The sequence below is a fragment of the Rousettus aegyptiacus genome, unplaced genomic scaffold (genome assembly GCF_014176215.1).
Source record: "Rousettus aegyptiacus isolate mRouAeg1 unplaced genomic scaffold, mRouAeg1.p scaffold_m13_p_5, whole genome shotgun sequence".
NCBI lineage: Eukaryota > Metazoa > Chordata > Mammalia > Chiroptera > Pteropodidae > Rousettus > Rousettus aegyptiacus.
This window is the reverse complement of record NW_023416308.1, coordinates 3452913-3476997: the sequence shown is the minus strand read 5'-3', so window position 1 is coordinate 3476997 and position 24085 is coordinate 3452913. Positions and strand designations below refer to the sequence as shown.

At 63.1% G+C, this 24085-nt stretch overlaps 1 protein-coding gene across 2 annotated transcripts in view; it reads right to left on the bottom strand.

Annotated features, from left to right (window-relative positions):
* Positions 1-24085, bottom strand: part of PITPNM2 (phosphatidylinositol transfer protein membrane associated 2) — a 116400-nt gene extending 92315 nt beyond the window's left edge. Inside the window, exon 1 of one of the 2 annotated variants that reach the window (XM_036221919.1) lies at positions 24034-24085. The gene's annotated coding sequence lies outside the window, so the exon portion shown is untranslated. Of the gene's footprint in view, positions 1-17620; positions 18519-24033 lie in introns of those variants that run through there. The other variant, XM_036221917.1, reaches the window with a different exon arrangement.

Sequence of the window (24085 nt, the reverse complement as noted above, 5' to 3'; positions counted from 1 at the left end):
CGAGACGCCCCCCTCCCTGTTCCCTGGCGTCCAGTCCTCTCCCCTGCGGCAAATACCGGCTTCTGGTTAATTCCCCGGACGCAGCCCGAACAGACACCGTGCTTTATTCTAAAGTCGGCTGGCGGGGCGGAAGCCTGGCGACCAGAATCAGCCTGGGAATGCTTTGCAAAGAGCACGGGGCGCAGCCCGCTGCCGCGTGTGCCCCCAGGAAGTCCCTCTGGCGGAGAAGAGGCGACTTGCTGAGGGGCTGAGAGGAGGGGTCTGGCTCTGCATTGCTGGCTTTGCGGCCTCGAGCAGCTTAACCTGCGGCTTGACCTCTCTGGGGCAGAGCACTGCGGACAGGCGCCAGCACCTGCTTCGCGAACTTGCCTTGCCCCGAGGAGCCCGTCAGCTAGCGAGAGAGGGAGTGCTGAGCACTAGGCCCGGACGCGGTAAGCGCTGTGCTGGCTGAGGCCCACACGGACTGCGGCTGCACCTCCGGCCTCGCCCTTGATCCCCCGTCTGGAAAATGGGGACAGGCGCCTTCCATGCGCAGCTACAGTGGAGAACTCATGAGACCCCTGGGTGAGGCCCAGAGTGCCACCTTTTCTGAGTAGCTCAGAGGAAGCCCAACTGGCTGAGCTGCTGTCCCCACGTCCCCTGGGGCTGCTCCAGGCTCCTCCCCACGGAGAGGCCAGGTCTCCCCGCTCCACCTCCCACAGCCCAGAACGCTCCCAATGGAGCAGATGGGCCGAGTTCCCCGCACCTGCCCTCCACACGCACCTTGGACCCCCACCTGGGGCCAGCCGGCTGGATTTCTCATTTCTTGTCCCTACCCCCCTTCTGGATCCTTCTGTCTGCTTTCTCAACAGACACTCTACTGTGGAGCTCGGGCTTCTCTCTCTGCCAAGCCTGTTGGAGGCAGCGAGAAACCCTCGGAGACCTTCAGAGTGCAGAGGCCTCCGGCGAGGAAGGAAGCATTAGCGGGGCCATTAGAGAGCTGTCAGGAGCGGGTTTCCCCCCAGCTGGGAAATGGCACAGCAGAACCTGAGGAAGAAAGCCCGGGCCCGGGAGAGCAGCGCGGGGAAGAGAAACGGAACGAGGCTTCCTTGAGCGTGCAGAAGTTCATGGAGGAAAACACCCCACACACACGCGCGCACACACACACACACACACACACACGCCTAACAAAAAGGAGAAATTCTTAGCCTGCAGCAGTTGGTAGCATTATGTAAAATCCTAAGCCCACAAAAATATCATTTGGATGATAAAAAGTTAAATTTAGCTAAGTACAGAGTGACTAATACTATGAGGGAGAGGCAGCTCCCCCAGTTGCCTGGAGCTGATACAGCTGGCTTTCAGAAACTTTTGACAAGTACCCAGGGCCTGGTGCCGCACAGCATAACAGATTATGTAATAAGGGGCACAGCCATTAGCCATACGAGACAGGCGGCGGGAAGGGCTGCCTCCCCGGGGCAGGCGACAGCTGGGGTCTGGCCGGAGCGTCCCCAGCAGAAGCGCGCCTCTGAAAGCCGGGGCCATGGGAACCTGGGTGTTCTGGGGTGCAGCCCGGCCTCAGGGGGGCGGTGTGCAGGAGGGGTCCGCTCGGCCTCTTCTGCAAAGAACTTTTCCCAGAGCGGCTGAGATGGACGGTTACTTCGATGGCCCCCAGCGAGCCACGGCCTTGTGGCGTCGCCTCCCGCCGAAGCTCGTCTGGCCCTGCGGCCTGTTTTAACCAACAGAATGGGGCGCAACGCTCTGCCAGCTTCAGACCCGCACCTCGGGGCGGCTGAACGCTGAAGGGAGGCGGACGGACAGCGGCACGGCCACGTCACGGCCCACGTGTCCATCCACAGGGCTGGATGAAGGGAGCCTGGTCTAGCTCCGCCAAGGAATACGAGGCAGCCCTAAAAAGGAGGAAAATCCCGTCACACGGATGGACCCGGAGGGCAATGAGGCTAAGTGAAATAAGCCAGACACAAAAGGACAGGCGCTGGGTGACTGTTCATCCGAGGGACCCAGATGAGTCAAATTCATAGAGACAGGAAGCAGGATGGGGGCGGCCGGGGGCAGGTGGCCGGAGTTCACGTTTCACGGGGCTCAGAGTTTCGGTTTGACAAGATGAGTAGAGTCTGGAGGTGAATGGTGGTGGCGGTTTGCACGACCATGTGAACGTGCCACCGAACCGTGTGCTTCAAAAGGGTCACGGAAGCACCGTTCGTGTTACGCATACTTTTACTACACTAAAAATACTAAATTTTTAAAAAAGACAGTGGTGGAGGAGGCTCCCTGAAGGCTCCTGTGTTTCCCCGCTATGGAAGGAACCCAGCCCCCACCCCGGGGGGTCACGGAGCCGTCGGAAGCCCGAGGGGAACCAATGCCCAGCCGGTAGCCCCCACTGACACAGCCAAGGGCTGGCTCTGGACGCCGGCCACGGGCGTGGGGACATTTTGGAAATGCATCTTTCCTCCTCAGTCAGGCTGCCCCCACCGAGCCCCGCCCAAATGGCCACATCGCGGGGCAAATAAATAAAAGGGTGTTTTAAGCTGCTACGTTTGGGGCTACTTTGTTGCGGTGACAGGTAACTGTATTTCTGATGGGTTTGAGGGGGAATTTCTTTCACACTCTCTCACGTGAGTCGCTAAGGGAAGTCAGTGCCCGAGCGACTCTGGGGAAGAGACTCATTTTCCACTCCCTAAATCCCGGCGGAATGGATGCGGAAATCAAGCCTCGTGCTGAGCTTCAAACAGCTGCCGTGAGGCCGGGGGTTTCTCCGACGATCCGACGGAGTAGCCGGGCCACCAGCTGACGGACTCAAGCTGTCGCCGCGACCCTCGACTCTCCATCGTCCTGTGCAGAGCTGGGATCGGCAGACGGTGGGCAGATCCCGGTGGGAGCCCCTGTGAGGCGGAGGCTGAGACCAGGGTCCATCCAGCCGGCTGACTCTGGGCAACCCGGTTCCCCCTCTACGCCTCAATTTCCCCGTCTGTACAGTACAGTAAGGAAGTCGATCTCAAAACCAAAAAACAAAACAAAAACACACGAAAAACACACAAAAACTCTCCGCTCGGCTGCAGCGGTCCGCGGGCCTGCAGTTTCGGCAGAGGAGATGCCGACACAGAATCCACAATGCTGAACCGCGTGCGCACACCTGGCATGCAGGTGGACAAGGCAGGCGCACATGCCGGGAGCCCCGCCGCTGTCCCCCGGCCCGGGGCCCGGCTCCCGCCCGCCCCTCGTGGAGGCGTTTACGCCTTCCACGACACATCCCTGGGGCAGTCCAGATTCCTCTGCCTAAATTACACGTTCGCCCCTGGATTCAAGTGGGGCTGCGTGACTAGTTCTCTGAGTAGAGGGACACACGTGCCTCCCAGGCCTGGCCCCCCCCAAAGGGCCCCTGTGATCCTTCGTGGCTGGGATTCCGTGGAGGACCCCAAGGGAGCCCCAGGGGATGGCAGATACAACAGGAAAGGATCCTGAACCCCCGATTCACTGCAGAGTCACCCCCAGAGCATCCGGTTCAGCTATGACAAGAGTGAGAACACGCCCTGATTGCGATAAGCCACTGAGAGGGGGGGACCATTGCCCGCCGCGGCCCGTAGCAGCCGGCATCGCTGACCTTCACTGACACAGTCACCAGACTGTCACTGCCTGTCGTGTGTGCGAGGGATCGACGGGGAAACTAGGCCCAAGGCCTCATCTTGGCCCTCTGGGCACCACAAGTCCAGTTGATGAGTCAGGGAGATTGGACCAGTTCTGCACCCTGCAATCACAGACTAAGTCCAGGAGCTTCTTCATGCCATTCATACGACCCGCTTACGACATAGGCTCGCCTCCCAAAAATAACGAGATGAATCAAAAGAAGAAACCACAAAGGAAGGAGAAAACCTACACCGATACCTATAACTGAGGACAGTCCACACGCGAATTAGTGAAAAACAACAACAAATCTTAGCTGTGTGCTCCCTGGTAGGCAAAGCGACAAGAGAAACAGGGTTGGCCACAGAGCTCTCGCCCACGGCGAGAAACGTCGCGTCGGCTCATGCCGACAAACGAACTCTGTCCTTGCCGAGGGCGCAGAGGGAGTCAGCCCCATCGCCGCGTCTGAGCGGGAGGCAGCTGGAGGAGCCCGGCCGGCCCTGGGAGCTGTTCCCTCCGCGGGGCAGGGCCGGCCTTGCAGCCCCGCCCGCGGCCGGACTGGCTCTTAAGGGCGAGCTCCTCAGAGCAATTCCTCATCCCGCTGACGCCAGCGCCACGATAATGACGGGAAATATTTACACAGCGCACCGCGGACGGGTTGTTTGGACCATCTGGCCACGAGATGCGGCGAGGACTGCAGAACACACGGCCCGTCCACGAGCCTCAGCACCGGCGGGGGCCGGCTCGGGGGTTCGGGCAGCATGCCTGTCACTCTCCCAGCCGCGGGGACCCAGGCCTCCGCCGGCCTGTGCCCACTGCCGGCCTCGGGCAGCCGCGGGTCGGTCGGGAGCCGAGCCCTCGCGTGGCCGCCTCTGCTCCGCCTGGTCTGGTCTCTGATGATCAAGGACCTCTTTAGGGCACGAGCGTTCCGAACGCAACCTCACTCGGCCAGACGGCTCCGACTCCCCGGCCACCTGGGGACCTCTCGGTGACCTCGTGGGACCGCCCACCCGGAAGCCTCGGGGGCAAATTCAGCATGGTCCACGTGACCTTGAAGCCACTTCTGCACAGGCTTTGCCGCACTCGGGAGGAGGCGGGGACAGGGACAGGGTACCGCAGCTCCCAGCAGGCAGACGACACTACTGAACAGTGCCTCGGCGAGAACTTCTTCCTTCCATCTGCGGGGCTCGGCCAAGCTCCGATACCAGGCTGAGGACGGAGGTTTTTTTTTCCTGGGTTGACATTAAATTTTTTCCTTTTTTTTTTCTTTTCTTTTTCTTTTTTTTTTAATTTGGGGCATTGGGCAAGTTGTTTTACAGTTATTGTCTTAACTTCAGTAAAAGCAAAAAACGTTCCCTCCGGAGCCTGTTCAAAAGCGGCAGTTGTCTTCAGCGGGAAGCCCCCGCCTGCCGTCCTGTGACTGGCGAGTCGCGTCACCTCCCTGACAATGTGAGTCAAATGGAAACTTTTCACACACGTCGGCTCGGGCCCTGGCGCTGCGACCAGGGCCCTCGGAGGGGCGTGCCCGTGTGGGAGGCCGGCCGCGTTTGCACCCACTGCGCGCCGCAGCTCCGAGTGCCCTTTGTAACGGACAGCCTCCGAGACGCGAAGCGCCCCGCACAGACTGTCCTCCGCCCGGGCAGCACACGGACCGGGTGCCTGTGCTGGGCGGCCACCCTGCCTCCTGGAATCTGGGTTTTGGCCGGGAAACGAGAAGATGGAGGCCCCGTGGCTCGCAGCGGCGTCCCGCCCCAACGGCCGTGAGCTCAGGGGTCCCGTGGACCGGGAACAATGGTCCTTCCCAGGACTGGCGCTTCTCCGTCTGCAAGTCGGATGAGGACCCCAGAGTCTACACGTGGGGGGAGGTCCATGAAGGGAGTCAGAGGCCACCCTGGCTGGCTGCATGACATGGGGCACAGCCACGGCCTCTGAAAGCGCTGAGCCAGCGGCCTGAGCTGCCCGCCAACGATTACACTTTGGGAAGACGATTTTCACTGGCCGCACACCCAGAACCTCGGGGAGGCCGGGTGACCGTGTGGGGGCCGAGGTGACAGCTCTGTACCTCAGAGCCGACGCTCTGAGCCGCGTCATTGCAAACGGGCATCTGCTCCCCTCGCCTGCTTCTCGATGGCGCTGGGCGGATGGTCTTTTTGCAAAAGCTACCCGAGCCCCTGGGGACAGAGCGGTGACACATGCTGCTCCCAGGTCACCGCTCCCTGCATGCACGTCAGGCTCGGGAAACACCCTGCGGCAGGCTGAGGACAGGCATGTCGCTTGGACACGGAGAAGTGAGACGGCCAGGCGGGCCCGGGGCTCGGGACGTGGGGTAGCCCCTGGCCTCCTCGGACCGGGACAGGATCTCTTTGGGCACCACAGAGCCCCTGCGGGCCCAGCCCAAGCTCCTTCTCGGGGAGCGTCTCTGTCTCCAGCCCTGGCGTCTCCCACACCCCAGCGAGCAGGTCGAGGCCGGGCACCACCAGGCCCTTGCGGGTTCAAGGGGAAAGGGGAATGGAGCGGGCTGTTCGAAAAGCCCCGTTTGCTCTCGGTTTCTTCCCAGGTCGGGTCTCTCCTGTCCCGTGGTGTCCCTCCCTTCATGACAGGACGGCGATGGCGAATCGTGAGCTTTTCCACACGGCGCGGTTACATGCACGTAGTGTGCGTTTTACCGTCTTGACCGATTTTAAACGCACAGGTCAGTGTGGCATTAGACAGCGCTGCGCGGCCACCACCAGCAGCCACTCCGCGACTTTTCGCCCTCCCCACCGAAACCCCCCCCCCCAACCCTACCCCTCCCCGCCCCCCGTGGCACCTGTGAATGGCGGCGCCTTAAAAACAACGTCCTCACTTGGCAAACTGATTTTGTAACTTTACAAGCCCTGCTGTGATTTTGAAGGTTCCGGTGCTTCTCAGATACTTGGTGAAGGCCGAGCTGACAGAGCAGGGACAAGGCGGCCGCTGCCCCCGCCCCCACTGGGGGGGAACCTCCCAGGCCGCCTCCTGCCTGCAGGAATGAAGGCCCCTCGTCCGGCGTCCTTCCCGGGCCGCGCCAGGGACCCGGCGGGAGCTGCCCGTTGTGGTAGGCACTCACACAGTTCTCTCCAGATTTTCATTTTACTTAAAAGCTCTTCCTCGTCTGGGGTTTTGAGGTTAAAAACCACTGCCTCACACTCACGTCGTAAGCGGGGGTGCAAATTGGCGCTACCTTTATGGAGATCCATTTGGCAACGGCTGTCGAAAATGAAAGGAAAACGCCCCTTGACCCAGCCATTCTGGCTCTGGGAATCATCCCCCGGGCAGGAGTCCATTTGCACGGAAACCCGCGAACGGGCCCACTCGCTCCGGCACCGTCCCCTTCCAGTTTTCTGCCGTTAAAATCCAAACCTCCATGCCAAGGGAACGGGTTTGACGAATGACGGAGCCGCCAAATGCTAAGCCCATGGTCAGAGGCCCCGCCACCCAAGTGGGCCGACAGAGGGCCGCCGCCGGGACCCCGTGAGTCGCCAGGCCAAAGGCGCAGGTGCGCCACGGTCGGCAGCCGCTCCTGTGTTTTGTTTCATTTTTCTCCCAAAAAGTAATACATATTCATATACGCAGAAAACCTCCCCGAGAGAGGACAGACACACACAGACTAGCAACTGTCCTTACGACGGGGGAGGCGGCAGGTAACCGCACCTGTCTGCGGGGCGGAGCCTGACACGCGGGTCCTGAGAAATACCTACCTGTCGCCTCTTGGTTATTTGGTATAAAGTGTTCCTCATCCAGACAATGTTTTTCATATCAAATAGGATCTTTACTATCTATTTTATTGCAGTATTGCTTGACGGTCACCTAGGAGCCTATAAGTTCCATAAATCAAGGACTATATCTATCTCTATTTATTTATTTATTTATGTATTTATTTGCTTATTGGTTTATTTGTATCTATCTTTAAAACTTTGCCACTTTTTTTTTTAAGTAAATGAAAAGCATGAGCGAGCAAATGATTAAGTGAATGATTAAGTGAAGGAAAGCATTTGAAAAATAACGTCCTTTGAGTTCTACAAAGCTGTGAGTCCTGGGTTGTCGGGGAAAAAGCCAGAAACAGAAGCTGCTTGATCGTCGAGCTCTAGATAGAAAAAGCGAACTCAGTCACACGCAAGGAAGATGCATGCCCCAAAAGGGGTCGTAAGTCAACGCCGAAAGTTTAACTAAACACAAGTTTCTAAAATTTAAATGTTAACAACTAACGTTGCTTTTGGAATAACAAAAAACGAAGACAATAACGGGCTGTCCAAACAGCTCTAAGATGTATTTGTAACATATTTTCCACGTTACAGTCCACCTTTTCATGTTGCGAACTACAGATTCCTAAAGAATGCTCAAGTTCGAAAAGCCATCGCTCTCCAGCGAGTCACTGCAATTTTTAAGAGCTCTCCAGGGATCTTAAAAATCATCCCAAATTTGGGAACTGTAGCCTGTGAGCCCCTAATTCTTGCCCCCATCAACCTCCAGACCCAGCGGGCAGGCCGGCGGTGACCTTGACCATTTAGAAGTGGGCAGAGCAGCAGAGCAAGGCCACCGGGCGTCAAGGAAAAAGCCGTCACCAAGCCCCAAGGTCTTCGGTCCTCAGAAAGTTATAGAGGGTCTCCCCCGTCCCCCCGCCGGGTGGCCATACAAACAGCTGTGGTTAAAACGAGGCAAATAATAATAATAACAATAGCAAAGCCACACTGAGCAGAGAAAAGGAAAAGAAATAAAAGGAAGGCCACTGAGGATGGAATTATGGGGAACCGTCAACTGGGAGACACGCCCCCCTCCAGCTCTCCCGAGGCCTCCAAGGACGGCCATGTTGGCGACATCGCCACGTCATGGGCAGCTGAACGGTTCTGCGAGTCCTAAAAGTCTGAGTTGCATCTGGTGTTCACCGATGATTGAAAGAGGCAAGAGACGCCTCGGAGGAAAGGCCACTGGGGGAAGGTGAAGGGCCGCTCCACGAGGTCTCCGCACGCGGGCCGGGGACGTGGCCGGAGCTCACGACGTACTCCCGACCCCTGGACTGTCCTCCCCGGAGTCCAATTCCCACTCGGCACGGCGGCCCTGGACGTGCCGGAGCAGGGGCCATGGCAAAGCCAAGGGCGATGCCGAGAGCCCGTCTCGGACAGGGCGCTGAGGTCCGCCTCTCTTCAAACCGCACCCGTCGTCAGGGCCGGGTGCGAAGCTTAAAACAGCAGCTGCCTGGCCCTGGCGGCAGGTGCGACCGTGGCTCCGCGGAGGTCCCTCGGACGCCCCTGTGGGGAAGGCGTCGTGCCGCGAGAAGCGGCCTGGACCCGACCTTGGGGGAGATCCGGAACAATCGGCAGACGGGACACCATCGCCCCTGCCTTGCCCGGGACCCGGGGGCCGGGGAGGCAGAGACGCGGGCGCCGCCCGACTGCCGGGTGTCACGCTCCTTCCTGCCCGGGAAGCAAGGCCGCTGGATCGTCGGCACCTGAGTGAACAGGGGCCCGGGGAGGGGGCGTCCTCCCCAGTGCCACGAGCCGCCGGTCACCCCGACACACGTGACCATCGCACGCTTATTTTGCGACTTACTCCTAACGAGTTTTCAGCGCGTCTGCTTTGGAGGCCGAAGACGAAGGCCGTATCCATTTCCAAACACTGACTCCGCGCCCTCCTTCCTGAGAGCCGGGCCGGGCCGTGTCTGCCTCGGCCCACCTCCTGGCTCCATCGGGGGCGGGGACCAACAGCGAGGGGGGGGGGGGTGTGTGCTCGTCTCGCCACCGGCATGAGAGGTGCCGCCTCTCGGAGCGGCCCTTACGGCCCGTCCCCGGGGGCACTGCGCGCTCCTCAGACACTTTGGGAAATGCTGCTACCGCGTTCGGCTGTCGGAACGGGAGGAGGTCGCTGCCGACCGGAGATGCTCGTGGTCACGGCGAAACCCGCGCCTCCGCCCGCCATCTCTGCGTGTGCAGAGCGATGGATGCCGGAGTCCGCCGGGGGCATCGCCGGCAGCTGTCGAAAGCCTCCATGCTTGTTGTCCTCCTCTCTATTTTTATTTTAGTGGGTCTCCTAGTATTTAACCCTCTGGTCCACACCCAGCGCGTGAGCCTCGTGCTGGGTGCCACGCTGGGGGAGCACGGAGAGAGACCCTGGCCCAACAGCTCCAGAAACGGAGGGAAACGGAACACAGAGAAATCACCACACATGTGCACGCACATGCGCGCACACACACGCACACACACGCGCGCACACGCACACACACACATATGAACAGCAGGCTGGTGTTTGTGAATTCATGCCACACGCAAGGCACGGGAGGACTCCAGGAACCACATGAGCCAGCTAAATCGCAGAGGGCTTCCCGCAGGAGGTGGCAGAGGACTGAAGGACAGGCAGGGAGTGTGGGCATCTGGATTCGAGTCCTGCCTCACCTGGGGCCCTAGGGCGCACTGTCCTGGCCCGTGATCTTCTCGGCAGTAAAACAGAGATAATCACAGAGCAGAAGAGCCCTCTGCAGGCACCGATCCAGCTCCTTTCACGCACAGACGGGGGCCGAGGTTCAGAGCGGGGAGCTGCCCTGCCCAAGGCCACCGAGCCATTGCTACCATCCTTCTTGGGGCCCGGAGGAGGGGAAGAGAAACAAAGAGAGCTCCGAGACGCTGGGGGAGAGGAAGCGCAGTGTGTCGTAACTTCCCTGCAGCGAACACCGTGTGGCTGAGTCACGAGGCGGCCAGAGTGTGGGGTGCAGGGCGTAGAGGCCAGGGGCCGGGGGGCTGGCCGGGAAGGGGGGGTGAACCTGGAGCCGCCGCTGGTCTCCCGCATCCACACGCCCGAACAGACACACGGGGATGGCTTTTCATAGTGGTTCATTCACTCACTCACTCATCGAATACAGAGACTGTCGTGGATCGAAGGGTACGCCCCCGAAATTCATGGCCTCCTGGGGCCTCATGGGGAAACAGGGTCTTTGCAGATGTGCTTAGTGAGGATGAGGTCATGCTGGGGAGAAGGTGGGCCCTGGACCTCACGACCGGTGTCCTTCTCGGGAGAGGAGGGAGACGCATGGACAGAGAGGGTGACCGCACGCGGAGCCGGGGCCAGGGAAGGAGCGACGTGTCCACAGCCACAAAGGCCGGGACGGACGGCCACCCCCGGAGCCGGGAGAGGACAGTCTCCCTCGGCACCTGCAGGGGAAGGCGGCCCTGCCCACAGGTGGACGCCCGGCCCCCGGAACTGCGAGGGGGGAAGACGCAGCCCCCGGAAGCTGGTCAGAGAGCCGGAGGCTGCGAGGCTGGGTCCCGCCTGGACCCCTCAAATTCCGTGTGGCACCCGGCCCAGTCCCAGTGCTCCCCCTCCTGGCCGGCCAGCCGGCCATGCCTTCCTGCCCTCCTGGGACATCTCGGACATCTCGGAGCCTGCGAGGGGACCAAGGATCCCAGCGCTTCCCGTGGGCCAGACACAGGCCGGTCCAAGTTACGAAGCCCCGCGAGGCACCAGGTGCCGTGCTGGGCACCGTCACAGTGTCCCTTAAACCCAACAGGGAGGAAGAGAGAGCATGACTTGCTAGCCCCACGGCAGCTCCACGGCCCGGGCTGCCTGCATGGGCCTCGGCCACGGGGCCGCCCTCCCCACCCCTGCGGCACAGCACCCCGAGCCGTCTCCCCCTGGCCTCGCGGCCCCGGGCGACACCATCTGCTCTCTGAAGAGGTATTTGTCTTTCCACTGGCCGACAGCAAGCGAGCTCTGTGAAAGGACATGGCCGCGGTCAGTCGTACAGCCCTCCACAGAGACGGCTGTCATTCGCACGCGGCCACCAGACCCCGCCGGCAGCGGCCGGGAAGGCCCGCCCCAGCAGCACGCCGAGGACTGGTGCAGGCTGGCGGCGGAGCCGGTGGCCTCGGCCGGCCGCAGGGGCGGGCACCTGTCCCAAGGCCCGGGGCCAGCAAGGGGCTCCACACGCGCAGAGGCAACGTGTGACCGGCCCGAGACCCACTCGGGGTGCCGAGGCAGGCCGGAGATTGTGGGGCTGGTTTTACCACTGACTTCACGTGGCGCGTGCAACCCGGCGGCAGGAAGATGACCGCAGCCCTGTGCGACCGGCGCTGACATTCCCAGGTCTCCATCGTCGCAGACGGGAGCCCTGCACCCCAGCCCCACCCCCCACCCCACCCCCGGCCACCATCCTACTCCCGTCTGGACGGACCTGCCTGTCCCAGGACGCTACCGCCCCTTCGGTCTGGCTTCGTTCGCTCGGCACCACGCCACCGAGGCTCCTCCACCCTGCGGCCTGTGTCAGAATCTCCTTCCTTTTTATGGCCGGGCGGTGCCCGCTGTGGGGACAGACCGCATCTGTCTGCTGACTCACCTGCCGGCAACTCCCTGCGTTCAGCCGTTTGCAGGCCCGCCGGCCTCCCCCAGCCGCGGCACCATTTATTCATGCATTTATTTACGTTTTTAATTTCGTTTAGGCGAGGCAACCCTTGTTTGACCTCACAGATTGCAAGGACCTTGTCAGCTTACGATCCCTTATTTTTTTATTCTTTACGCCTGCAGCACCTGGTCCTCCTACGTGGTCCCCTATCCAGGTACTCACCAGGCCCGACCCTGCTTAGCTTCCACGATCGGATGTCAGGCGTGTTCAGGGTGGCGTGGCCGTGGACGGCACCATTTTTACGTTCCTGCCATCGATGTGCGAGGGTTCCCGTTTCTCCCCAGCCTCGGCAACATTGTCATTTTCCGTTCTGGGGAAAACAGCCCAGCCTGAGCTTTTAAAGGGCCGGAAGGGGCAATGCCACAGGAGACGGCCGGCCCCTGGCGTCTGGCCCGTGTCCCCTGCGTTCTGTACGGAGCCATGGAGAGGACGCTGTTTGTAGGGCCATGGAATTCTGTTCCAGGCCCAGCGTGGGGCTTACGGCTGCGCCTCTCTGGGCAAATACGTTGACCTCTCGGAGCCCCACGTGTGCCCACCGTAGGGACAGCGCTAACCTCCTTCGGTGCGTCTTTTACGACGATGCATGGAAAGGACTGGAATGCTTTTCCCTCCAACCTCCTCTTTCTCCGCCTTCAAACGGAGAAGCCAAAATACAGGAAAAGTAGTGAGACGAGGAGGGGAAATGTTTCTGGACGATCGACCGGGATCCGTCATCAGAGTAACGGCTGGATGGACGCACGCCCGCACATGCACACACACGGCCCTGGGACCTCGCTGCAGGCCCGATCGCTGCCCATGTCACCTGACACCGGATCCAGAGGCAGGGAGGGCAGGAATTAATTATCCCCCCAACTCGTCAGGTGAGGAAATGAAGGCCAGCCAGGGAGGCAAAGCAGCCCTGCCCAAGGCCACAGGGCACGTCTCTGTCCCTCTGCCTTGCACGCACGCACGCACACGCGTGTACATACACGCACCCTGACAGGTCTCCGCAGAGAAGCCCGGCTGCCTGGGGAACCACCGGCGGAGCCTGGTGGGCCCCAGCCCAGTATCTCCATAGTGACAGAATCACCGAAGCCGTGGGGCTAAAGATAAAACCTCTGCCTCCTGAAACCCCCGTCTGTCCCCCCCCAGCTGCCGGGGCCCCGCAAAGCACAGCGGCCCGGGGGGCAGAGAGAGGCCCCGGGGCCAGGAGAACAGGTGACCACACACCCGGGACACAGGTAATGCCACGGGAGCCACCCTCCATGCTCCCCAGAGCGTTCGTGAGGCTGTCGCCCATGGGGCCCTGGACGGAGGGGCTGGTTCCCTGTGGGCCAGCACCAGCCAGCAGAAGGCGCCTGCCCTCGGGGCACGAATGTCCCCACACGGGAGGGCGCCTTCAGAGGCCTCCGGAGGCCCCTCTTCAGCCTTGAAAGGAGGAAGTGTTCCTTCTCCGAGTGTGCCAGAGGACCAGCTTCCTACTTAAAAACACACATGCACTTCACATAACGCTCAGATCCCCAGGGGGGCTCTCGAAAGCCTACTTCCCTCCCGAATGGGTCCCCGCAGGGCACGCGGTCTGAAATGGCAGTTTGGCCCGGAGCTTCGGAGCCGGAATATCTGCACTCAGAGCTCTTAGCCGTGTCCCTTGGGAGAGTGACTTTTCGCCTTTGGGTCTCGGTTTTCTCGTCTGTGCGACGGGGTAATTGCAGAGGGCGGGGGAGGACCTGACACACAGGCCCCTAGAACTCGGCCGCGCTCCGCCTGTCCTCCGAGTCCACCTGTAACAGGGCAGCGGCTGCAACCTACGTTCCCAGTATGACTTATGATCTTAACAGGACGGAAAATGCCCCCCAAAAGCCTGATGATGCATGCAACCTGACATTGGAGGCCAGCCGCCCAGCCCCGAGTTAATCATTAAGCCCCTTTGCTGGCGGGTACGGAATGTCTTCCCGAGCTCCTCTGCACACGGAACCGGCCTGGCCCGGGGAAGGCTCTCCTCCCAGCGCGTGTGGACATCGAAAGGTCCCTGGCCTCGCGAAGGCCAGTGTGACCTGGCGGATTCCGGACTGACTTCTGGCTCTGACTCAGCCGCCTGTGTCCTCCTCCTGGCTGTCTTTCCTGGGGCGCCGAGGAAGGGACCCGGGAGGCCCCGTGTCCCGGACGCTGCGGGCCGGGAGTCAGCCAGCACTCCTCGGGCCACCAGAGGCAGGACGCGCCCACCACCCTCTCCCCGGAGCTGGCTCTGCAGCCTCTCGGTGGAAGGACAACTCCTGGCCAGTGGAAGTCACGAGGAAGCCCCGGGGCGGGGGGAGGCCAGGCGCCACCCACGCACACACCTGTCCCCGGTACACGCTGGGCGGCGGGCAGTGCACACGGCCACCCCCCGTCCGGCCTCCGCTGCGCCCACACGCCACGCCCCGGAGGCAGCGTCGCTGCCCCGGCCGGATGCAGAGGCCAAGGCGCAGAGGGCGGCGACTGTCCAGGGGCGCTCAGCTCGAGACGGCGCCGCTCACGCCTCCGCACCCCGGGGCCCTCTGTGCCCGGGTGGCTTTCGCTGCCCCCGACTCAGAGACGAGCCAGAGGCAACGTCTCGCCGCCCCGGACACAACCCAAACGCCCATCGACAGAGGAGGCGATAAACAAAGCGTGTGTTTCCACACAGCGGCGTTTCATCGCTCAGCCTCACACGGCGAGGAGACTCTGACTCGTGCTGCGGCCTGGATGAGTCCTGAGGACGTTACAATCGAGGAAACGAGCCGGTCCCGGAGAGGACGTGGCCCGCGGGGCTCCGCTCACGCGGGGGGCCCGCAGGAGTCAGGCTCCCAGAGGCGGAACGCGGAACGGCGGTTGCGAAAGGCTGCGGGGAGCCGGGCGGGCGGTGAGTGGTCAATGGGGACAGAGCTTCCGTCTGGGAAGGCGGGACGGTTCTGGAGGTTCTGGAGACAGGGCCTGGAGACGGGGCGCGGTGACGGTCGCACGACCACGTGAACGCGCCTTAAAATGGCGAAGACGGCGAGTGTCATGCCGCGTGTGCGCGGCCGCACACACAGACAGGAACGACGTCCCGACACACGCCGCGCCGCGGATCGACCTCGAAAACACTGCTGTCACGTGGAAGAAGCCGGACACGAGAGGTCACAGGGAGCGCGATCCCATTCATACGAGAACATCCAGAACGGGCAAACCTACGGAGGCGCAAAGCGGGTCAGCGGTTGCCGAGGCCTGGGAGGAGGCGGAGTGGGGGCGGCAGCCAACGGGGGAGGCTGCCTTCTGGGGTGGCGAGAATGCTCTGGAGCTAGACGGAGGCGGCCACGGCTGCACGGCACGGCGAACGAGCTAAACGCCACTGAACAGTCCACTTTAGAGATGGTGAATTTTACGTTATGCGAATTTCGCTTCGACGTGAAGACGGGAAGGAAAGGAAACCCCGCGTTCTCCAGCCCGCTCTCCTCCCGCGCCCACAGTCTCACCGGTGCCCCCTCCTCCCGCCGGCCTCGGGCATGCCGGGACCTGCATCTTCCCCCCGCACCCGAGGCCCGAGCATCGCCCGAGCCGTGGGAGCCTCCTCAGGCACAGCGCACACTGGCGAGGGTCCCAGGAGAAGCAGGAGGAAACTGGCAAGCGGCCACCTGGGGGGGGGGGGGGGGCCACGGTCCGGCTTGGACGCCTGGGCCTCAGGGCCACAGCAAAATGACCACCGTCCGGGCGTGGCTCACACAGGGTCAGGGGCTCCAGGGGTGTGTCTCCGCCCGCAGCAAGGACCCGAGGAGGACGTTCTGGGCACGAGCCTCTAGGCGGCTGGGAGAAGCGGACGCTGACCTGAGGCTCCCACACGGGTCCGCCTGTGTCACCTCATCGTCTCAGCCTGGCGGCCACAGGCCCCCCAGCTCGGCCGGCTCAGAGGAGCCCGGGACGCTAAGGCAGGTGGGCGCCTGCGGTGCTGGCCTCCTCGACCCCCACCGGGCTTCCTGCCGCACTCCTAACGAGGCCGTTTGGGTCCCCGCTCCCTCTCTAATGAGCCGAAAGCAAGCAAAAGGGCAGAGGCAGGCCAGGGAGAGGGAAGGACACAGACCAAGCTGGCCGGGCCGAGGAGAACCCACGCGGACCAGCCCCGGCTCACGCCGAACTGAGCCCCTTTGGAAAAAATCACCTGGGTCCCCCACCCCCCTCCACCGCACTCCAGGACTTCAGCCACACAGCCACCGCCCGGGCCCCACACAGCGTCTCTAACCTCAGCCTCCAGGTGTGGCCGGAGGAGTCGTGCACAACGGGACCCGGATCAGGCCTCGAGATCACGCAGGGGCAGACCTCGCGGGCCTGCACTTCCGTTCCAGACCGCTGTAACGCGAGCTGGGATCCTCCCGCTGCAGGTGGGTCTGGCCTCCGGTTTGCAAAAGTAAAACGCAACACCTGTGAAGCGAGTCAGACGAGGCGCACCTGTGCAGGGCGGCGGCCCCCCAGGATGCAGTCCCGCAACCTCCCAGCTCTCGGCCCGCGGAGCCCCATGGCCCCCCCGAAAAGCAAAAGCTACGAGAACAGGAAGGTGTGGAATTCTGTCTTCCCTTCTGGGAGGGGGGTGGGGAATGAAAGAAATAAACAAAAAAACCCCTAAGCTGAAGAGTCCCACGCGCTGTTCAGAGTGAACCGGATCGGGAAATACGAACGGGTCAGAAGAAAGACGGCGGCCACGGTGTGACAGACGTGACCGAACACAGACGAGGAGCCGGGGACCCGGGGCAGGCAGAGCCCCAGCCAGGGGTCCGCGTCCTGTGCGGCTGGCCCAGAGCAGCACCTCGCTGGGTTGAGTGGCCCCGGGTCTGAAACAGAACCGGGAAAAGCACGGGGGCCCAGTCACGACCTCTGCGAGCCTCGGTTTCCTCGTCTGCAAAGTGGGCCCAGCGGCGTCTGTGTGCGGGCATGCCAGGCAGCGGATGAGCGGGGAGACCCCTCCGCCTCGGGGCCTGGGGCCGCCGCCACCCCAGAACGACTGTCGGGCCCTGAGTCACCACGAGGCCACCGTGCCAGGCTCCGGGGACTCGAAGACAAAGAAGCTGCGGCCCCCGGTGAGCGGAGCAGCCGGGCCAGGGTCCCCATGGTGTGGAGCGGGAAGAGCTGCCTTCTCTTTGAGCAGGAATCTTCATAGCCTGAAAAGTCTATAATCAAGGGGACCTGGTCGGGTGACATCGTTAGCCGAGACTCCTTGGCCACCAGGACACACCTGTCCCGGGTTTTACGAGCCGGCCTCCGGTTCACTGCTGCATTCCTGGGTCTCATTCCTGCCTGACGCCCAGCCCTGCGCCCTAAGGTTTCTAGGAAATGCAAAATCATTCCTCTCCCGGGAGAGGTCACATGCCCTTGGACTTGGTTTTTTCCAAGCCTCCTTCTGGCTCGCTTATTCCTAAGATTCTGAATTCCTTTCTCCCCACCTGCTGGAAAATCAGACAGAACGTTGCTCAGGAAAAGGGACTGTTAGCCAGGAGGCGGCAGGGAATAACAGAGGTAAAGAGAAAAATGGGTGTAATCGGGCTATCAGCCTCTGTACCCCGGGAGAGCAGGACAGACTGTGCTGGCTAGCAGTCATTACCGTGAACTCACGATGCTACAGTGACTCACCCAAGGCTGGGGACCAAAACGAAACCGGCCGGCATTCTCCGCCCTGGCCCGGGCCGGGCGCTCAGCCGCATGCTAACGCCGGCATCTGGACCCCGAGGCCCCGGTGACGCCCCCGGCAGCAAGTACGCGGGCGGCGTGGCACCCAAGTCGAAATGAACGAGTCCCTCTCCGCGCCAGGTTCATGCCAAGCGTCCTCCGGACCCGTCGCAGAAGCCGCCTCAGAGCTGTGCTTCGGCCGTGATGGAAAATGTCCCACGTGGAGGGGAAAGGCGAGGCCTCCGATCGTGTGCGTCTGACTGAGGACGGCCCGGCCCGGGACAGCGCTTCGGAGCCCTCGAGGCTCTCGTCACGGACGGCGTCGGAGTGTCGGGTTCTGAAACACATCCAGCGCGTCTCCTCCCGCCGCGCAGATGCCGAGGACCCCGGGGAAAGCTGCGGGCCTCCCGCCTGCCAGGTGGCTGGACCCCAGTGAACGTCTGGCCGGTCAGATGCGACACTCGTCAGCTCACGGAAGCACGCTGCACGGAGCAGACCCGAAACGAACATGAAGCCACCGTGGCCCTGCGCCACTGTGTCCGGCCGCTGCCCGTTGCCGGGAGGCCCCCGCATGCGAGTCTGCCTTGCGCGTGGTGCTCGAAGGACTTCGGTGCCTTTTGCCATCGCGATTGCCCAAGAGGGAAAAGGTCTAACTGCAGAAAATGTTTGGTTTTTCTCCCTCTTCTAAGGGAGGGAAAAAAAAAAATGCAAGTAAAAAAGTCACCTAGCTTAGTGCCAAGAAAAGCAGCTAAGGGCCCGGGGAACGGACCGCTGCGGCCAGGCCGGCCGTGACACCTTCCAGACCTGCCAGGGAGCCCCCTTCCCGGCCAGCGGGAGCTGACGGAAGCCCTTCCCCCCCAAACCGGGAGTGGTCATCTATTTCTACCCCCACATCCCCCAGTCCCATCCCCCGCGCCTCCACACACTTCTCGAGGGGCTGCAGAGACAGCCGGGGGACAGCGGGCAGCCCCCGCCTCACCCAGGACCCCGGTGCCCGGCGGACTCTCTCCGGGGGGCCGGATTCCTCAGCGGCCCGAGGCCAGGTGAGGCCAGCAGGCTGCAGGCCCTGGACTCAGTCCCAACAGGGCTGCAGCGGGAAAGAGCTCGGCTCCGCTCCACACGGCACAGCCCGTGAGTCAGCCAGACCCCCAAGGCCTGGGCGAAACGCCTCCCAGATGCCGAAGGAGAAAATGCCACCCTCACTCAGGAGCCTCCTCTGCACGGGGAGGCGGGGCCTCGCAGTGGAGGATGAGCCTCGGCGCAGACCCCTCACAGGGCACCCACGGCTGGACGCTTGGGGGTCGGTTCCCAGGAGCAAGAAGGCCAGGCCTGGCAGCCCCAGGAAGCCCGGGATGTCTCCTTAAGAGATGGTTCCGGTGGGCGAAGGGCCAGAGCTGTCGGAGAGGCCGCCACGGGCCGCAGACATCCCGTGCCGGAACACGGCGGGTCCCCGCTGAGCCTTGTGGGAAGCCCAGCTGGAGGCAGCCGAGGCGGGCGGGCCAAGGGAGGGGGCCCACGTCTGGCTCGCTCTCCTGTCTCGGCACCTGCACGCGATCTGCGGGCCCAGCCTTCGCCCGCCCAGGGCTCACGGAGCTCCAACAAGGTGCCCCGTTCTGGATGCCAGAGGTACCACTGGGGTGGCTGATGAGTGCCCTGCCCCGGGGGAGCCAGGAGGAGGAAAGACCCACCCACGGACGGGGCAGGGCGAGAGCGCGGGAGTCAGAGTCGCACCTGGAGCCCGCCCGGGCGGTGCGGGCCGGGCTCGGTGCAGGCCGCAGCTCGGGCCCAGTCACCGCGCGAGCTCCCCTCCGAGCCCGCCTCCTCTCCCGCAGAACCAGGCCACAGCCCCTCCCGAGCCTCGGGAGTGTCGTGGCGCCTGGGGACATCACGGCCATCGAGAGAGCGCTTTGCACATAGAGTCAGTCAACCCCCATTACTCGGACTCCAGATTTATGAATTCGCTGACGACGCGCGAGAAGGATCCGTAACCCCAAACTCCACGCTCCGGGCGCGTATGAGGTCGCTGGAGAGCAAGCGCAGAGCGGGGAGAAACTCCGAGTCACCTGCGGCGCGTTCCCGGCGGAGGCGGGACACGGTGGCCCCCGGGCCGTCCGGTCAGTGCTACGGTTTTCACACGCCTGCGCATTTGGTTTTTTTCGGCTGGTGATTTCGCCGTTTGAACCGTCCCCAAGGGTCGCACTGCAGCTAGGCGCGGCCCCGAGCACCGGGGAGAACACGGCGTGCGGACAAGCTTCGTGCCGGTGCGGCCGATGGTGCCGCTGGCCGGTCCACGTGAAGGGGCCGACGACATGTGTGCAGCAAGGAGTCTTCACCCGGAAACCCGTCAGCCGGGGCGACGCCGGGATCGGCGGCCCCGGGGCCCTCGCCCCGTCGTCCCCGTCTGGGGCCGGCGGCTGCGTGTTGGCTCCGTCCGCGCCTGTGGCGCTTCGCGGAACGGCTGTGAGTGACGGCCCGGCCTGGGTGCGCACGCGGCGCCTGACCCTCGGGGCTCTTCGGCTCTGCAGGGCCATCTGCTCTTGCGGCTGCGCCCGGCGGCATCCCTCCAGGGGGGCGTCGGCCTCAGGGTCTCTCTGCCTTTGCCCTGCACCCCCTTCCCCCCCATAACAGGGGAATGACCGCAGGGCGCGGCACCGAGGCAGAGCTCTGTGACAGGCACGGCCGGGCTCCGGGGCAGCAAGGAGAGGGTGTGAGGCTGCCCCCGCCATGCCCTCCTGCAGGGCCGTGGCTTGGGCTCCGATCCGAGTGTCACCGGAACCCGGCCGGTGGGTTCCTGTCCTTGCTGTCCTCCGGCAAGGCCGGCCGTCATCACGGGCCGGGTGAGCGAACGCCGAGCTCTCCTTGCCAACATGCTCTTAATGTCTGCGGCCCTGGAGCTCTTGCGAGGCTTTTGTCATGGTGTTGGCCGGGCTGGGGGTGAGGATTCGGTACCTCAAACCCATTTTACAGGGGGAAAGAAAAAAGGCCGGTGCACGGGGCTGCCGGCCGTCCTCCGCCTGAGCGAGCACCGAGCGAGCGTGCCAGGGACCTGGGTTCTGGGCGCGAGCAGCAAGCCACTGTCCTTGGGCTGGCCTCGGCTCCTCGCCCTCTCACCCCTGGCAGGGTGCGGCCCGCCCAGCTCCTTGTCCCCAGGCCGGCCATCAAGACTGGAGGGGATCTGAACAAGACATCGCCAGGCGCCCTACTTGATGCCACAGACCAATTCTCTCCTTTCGCCCCGACAGACCTGCTCTGGCGGGGCCTTCGCCATAACCCCAGATGTTACACTCTAAGTCCTGCGCCCTCCACAGGTGCTGAGCCTAGCAAAACTCCGCCTCCTCTTCAAGGCCTCTTCAAATCCCACCTCTTCCAGGAAGTCAACCCCAACTGCCTTTCCCAGAAAGGGCGTCTCTTCTTCTGAACTCTGCCTGCTGTTTAGACAGCACTTAACACACACACTGCGTCCCCTGTGTCCAGACCGCCCTCACCGCAGTGTGCGCTGGCCTAAGTTTTAGGTGCAATGTTACCTACGGTATTCAGCTCACTTCTCTGTCCAGGTTTCCAGAAACCACTTGCGGTGACTTACGAAGAATGTAAGTAGATAGATTTACACGTGAGCCCACACCCACCCACAGGCACAGACAGCAATGGACAGTAGAAATAAGTATGCTGACCCCGAAGGGGAGGGAACACAGTTGCTAGATGGGATAGCATGTGCCCCGAGCTTCCTGGCAGCCAGGGAGAAAAGGTGACCGAAGCAGTCAGAAAAGACCGAGGGGGAACAGGCATGGGAGGCAGAACTGGGCACGAACCCAGACAGCCTTTGGGCAAACCACCGGACCTCCCTGTTTCTCAACCTCTGTCTCTGGGGAAATAGGGCAAGAAAACTAACCTGCAGTGTGCGCGGGAGAGGCCGTGCACACGGTGTGTGTGTGCGCAGCACACACACAAGAAACGGTTTTCTTCCCCAACCTCCCTCTCATTATCAGAGGAGGAAGCAACCCAGTTTCCCGCGGGGGAGGCCAAGTTTGCCTGGCACTACGTTCTAAACGAAATGTTTCTGGGAGACGCCTTGAGTAGATGGGGCCAAGGCCCCAGGTTTTAAAGTGAACCAGACGAGGCGTTGCCATGGGCGTACTGGGTGGCATCTCAGAGGTGTGCCATGTGAGCACAGGGCCGCTCACTTCGGACCGCCCGCCCGGCACTGGGCTGCCCGCCTCTCCCGCCCATGGCTGAGCAAGCAGGGGAGAGATGGCTGTCATTCCCTCCCAGGACACACGGCCCCCGGCGTCTTTCCCAAAGGCAGCAAAGCATGATCTTGAAGCAGCAGACATTTCCTCTTGTCATCTCTACAAAGAACTCCACATCCTCCATGACTGGCTGTTTTCGGAGGCCAAGGAGAAAGGGCCGAACCGGGCGGGATGGTTAGGAGAGCATCGGCCTGGCATTAAAATGGGCCTCTCGGTAAGGAGGGAGGAAAGGTGGGTTCCCCTCAGAATGGTGTGGCACAAACTTGGGACCCACCTGGGCCGACGCTCCCACCATTTATCCGACAGACACATATCTCCCTGGGCTCCTGCCAGGCACCAAGATACAGAGCAGTGTGACTCAGCACCGGCCCCCCACCCCCAGCCCAGTGGGGAGGCCTCTGGAAACTGCCCTTCTGCGCGTGAAGTCGGGTCAGGGGGCACAAGAGTGGAGGGCTGGACTCTACCTGGGAGGCCGGCGAGGGCGGCCTGGCTCCCGAGAAGGAAGAGTTGCCGGGGGACAGACGGCGGGCCCAGACCCCGAGGGCCTCCCAGGAGCAGAGGGGTTTTCTCTCAGATTCCATAAGGACCAGCCAAGACCAAGAGACATCAAGTGACTATTAAGCTCATACGGACCTTAGGGGACAGGCCGGCCGGAGCCTCGACCCCCGCAGAGCGCGTGGGGAGGGCATGGAGAGGGCCCACCCCCCCCTCACTGCCCGGGGACCCAGAGGCTGTGCCGTCACCGCAGAACATGTACCGTCCTCACCATTTGGCAAGTCGCTCGGAGTGAAACAGCCTTTCCTAACTCGCTGTGTCTCTGTCCGCAAAGGGCGAGGGCTGGGAGCCTCTTCCCATCCCAGCAGTCAGTCTCTTAACAGAACAGCTCAACAGCGAGAGGGCGGAGGTGGCAGATCCCCTAGGGTCCCTGGGCTGGCCTGGGCGGGGACCGGGCCGACTGGAACCCCTGCCCTCCGGAGCTCACAGTCGCGCAGGGGCAGTGAGCCAGGCACCAAAGTAGCCGTGGCAATGCCAGCGGTGATGACCGGCGTGACAGACGCGGTGTGGTGTGGCGGGGAGGCAGGGCGGTGACCCGTCACGCTGGGGGCTTGGGGGGCAGCAGAGGGGAGCATTGTCTACCCCCCCCCCATAAGGGGGAGTCTACCTACCAGCTCCAGTGACTCCCAGGTGGGGGTAGGGGACCGAGAAAGACACTCCAATGAGGTCTCTGAAGAGTGTGGAGGGGACCCGTGGGGGGGGCAGGTGGCAGGCCCGAGGTGGGGAACTGCCCAGCCCACACTCGGGAGGCAGGGAGAGGGCCGCAGGGTGAGGAATCTAGAATTTCTGTGCAGAGGCGGCCAGAGCTGGAAGGGGACAGAGCCGGAGGACTTGCCGGCAATGACATTTGTGGAACAAGCACACTGGTGTTCACTTAGAATGTCCGTCTGCAGTTTCTGGCGGGGGTTCGTGCAGCTCGTGGGGGAAGGGGACACCAAGTTCCCCTCTGCCCCGGCTCCCCAAGCCCGGCAGGAAAGTGGGGGGGGGGGTGCCTGGAAGAGGAAGGTGCTGCTCTACGCACCTCAGGTGACAACGGGGAAGGGAGACTTGGGATGGTGACGGGCCAGCGGTCCCTGCGGCCCGGGGGACACCTGGGGCACCGTTCCTGTGGGAGGCCACACCCAGGCTTGGGCCCGGACGCCCACGCCGCGGGCCGGGCCGGGCCGGGGCCGGGGCCAGGGGCCGCCCCGCTGGAGGCGGAGGCGCGGAGGGCTGGGCAGGGGCCCGTCCCCGCCGGTCCCCGCCCGGCCCCGGCCCCCCGGGTCCCCCAGCCCCTCCTCGGGAGCGCGGCAGGCCCAGCCCTGCACGCGCACCTGCCCCTCGACCGCGGCGACACTCGCCCCGTTCGCCCCCGTCGCAACCGGCGGAAATTCCAAAAATCGCATTCGGGGCCCCCGGGCGGAGGGCCGGCGACACCCCGGGGCGGAGCTCGGGGCGGCGTCCGGGGCCCGGGTCTGCGCGCGCGGGGCGGCCGGGCCCGGGTCGCGCACGTCCCCATCCTACCCCCCCCCCCCCCGCTGTCCTCGCCCCCGCGGCCCCGGGGGACAGAGGGGCGCCCGGCCGCGACACACTCACCCGCTCGGCGCGGCCGCCGCTCCGTGCTCCGCGGCCGCCGGGCCGCCCCACG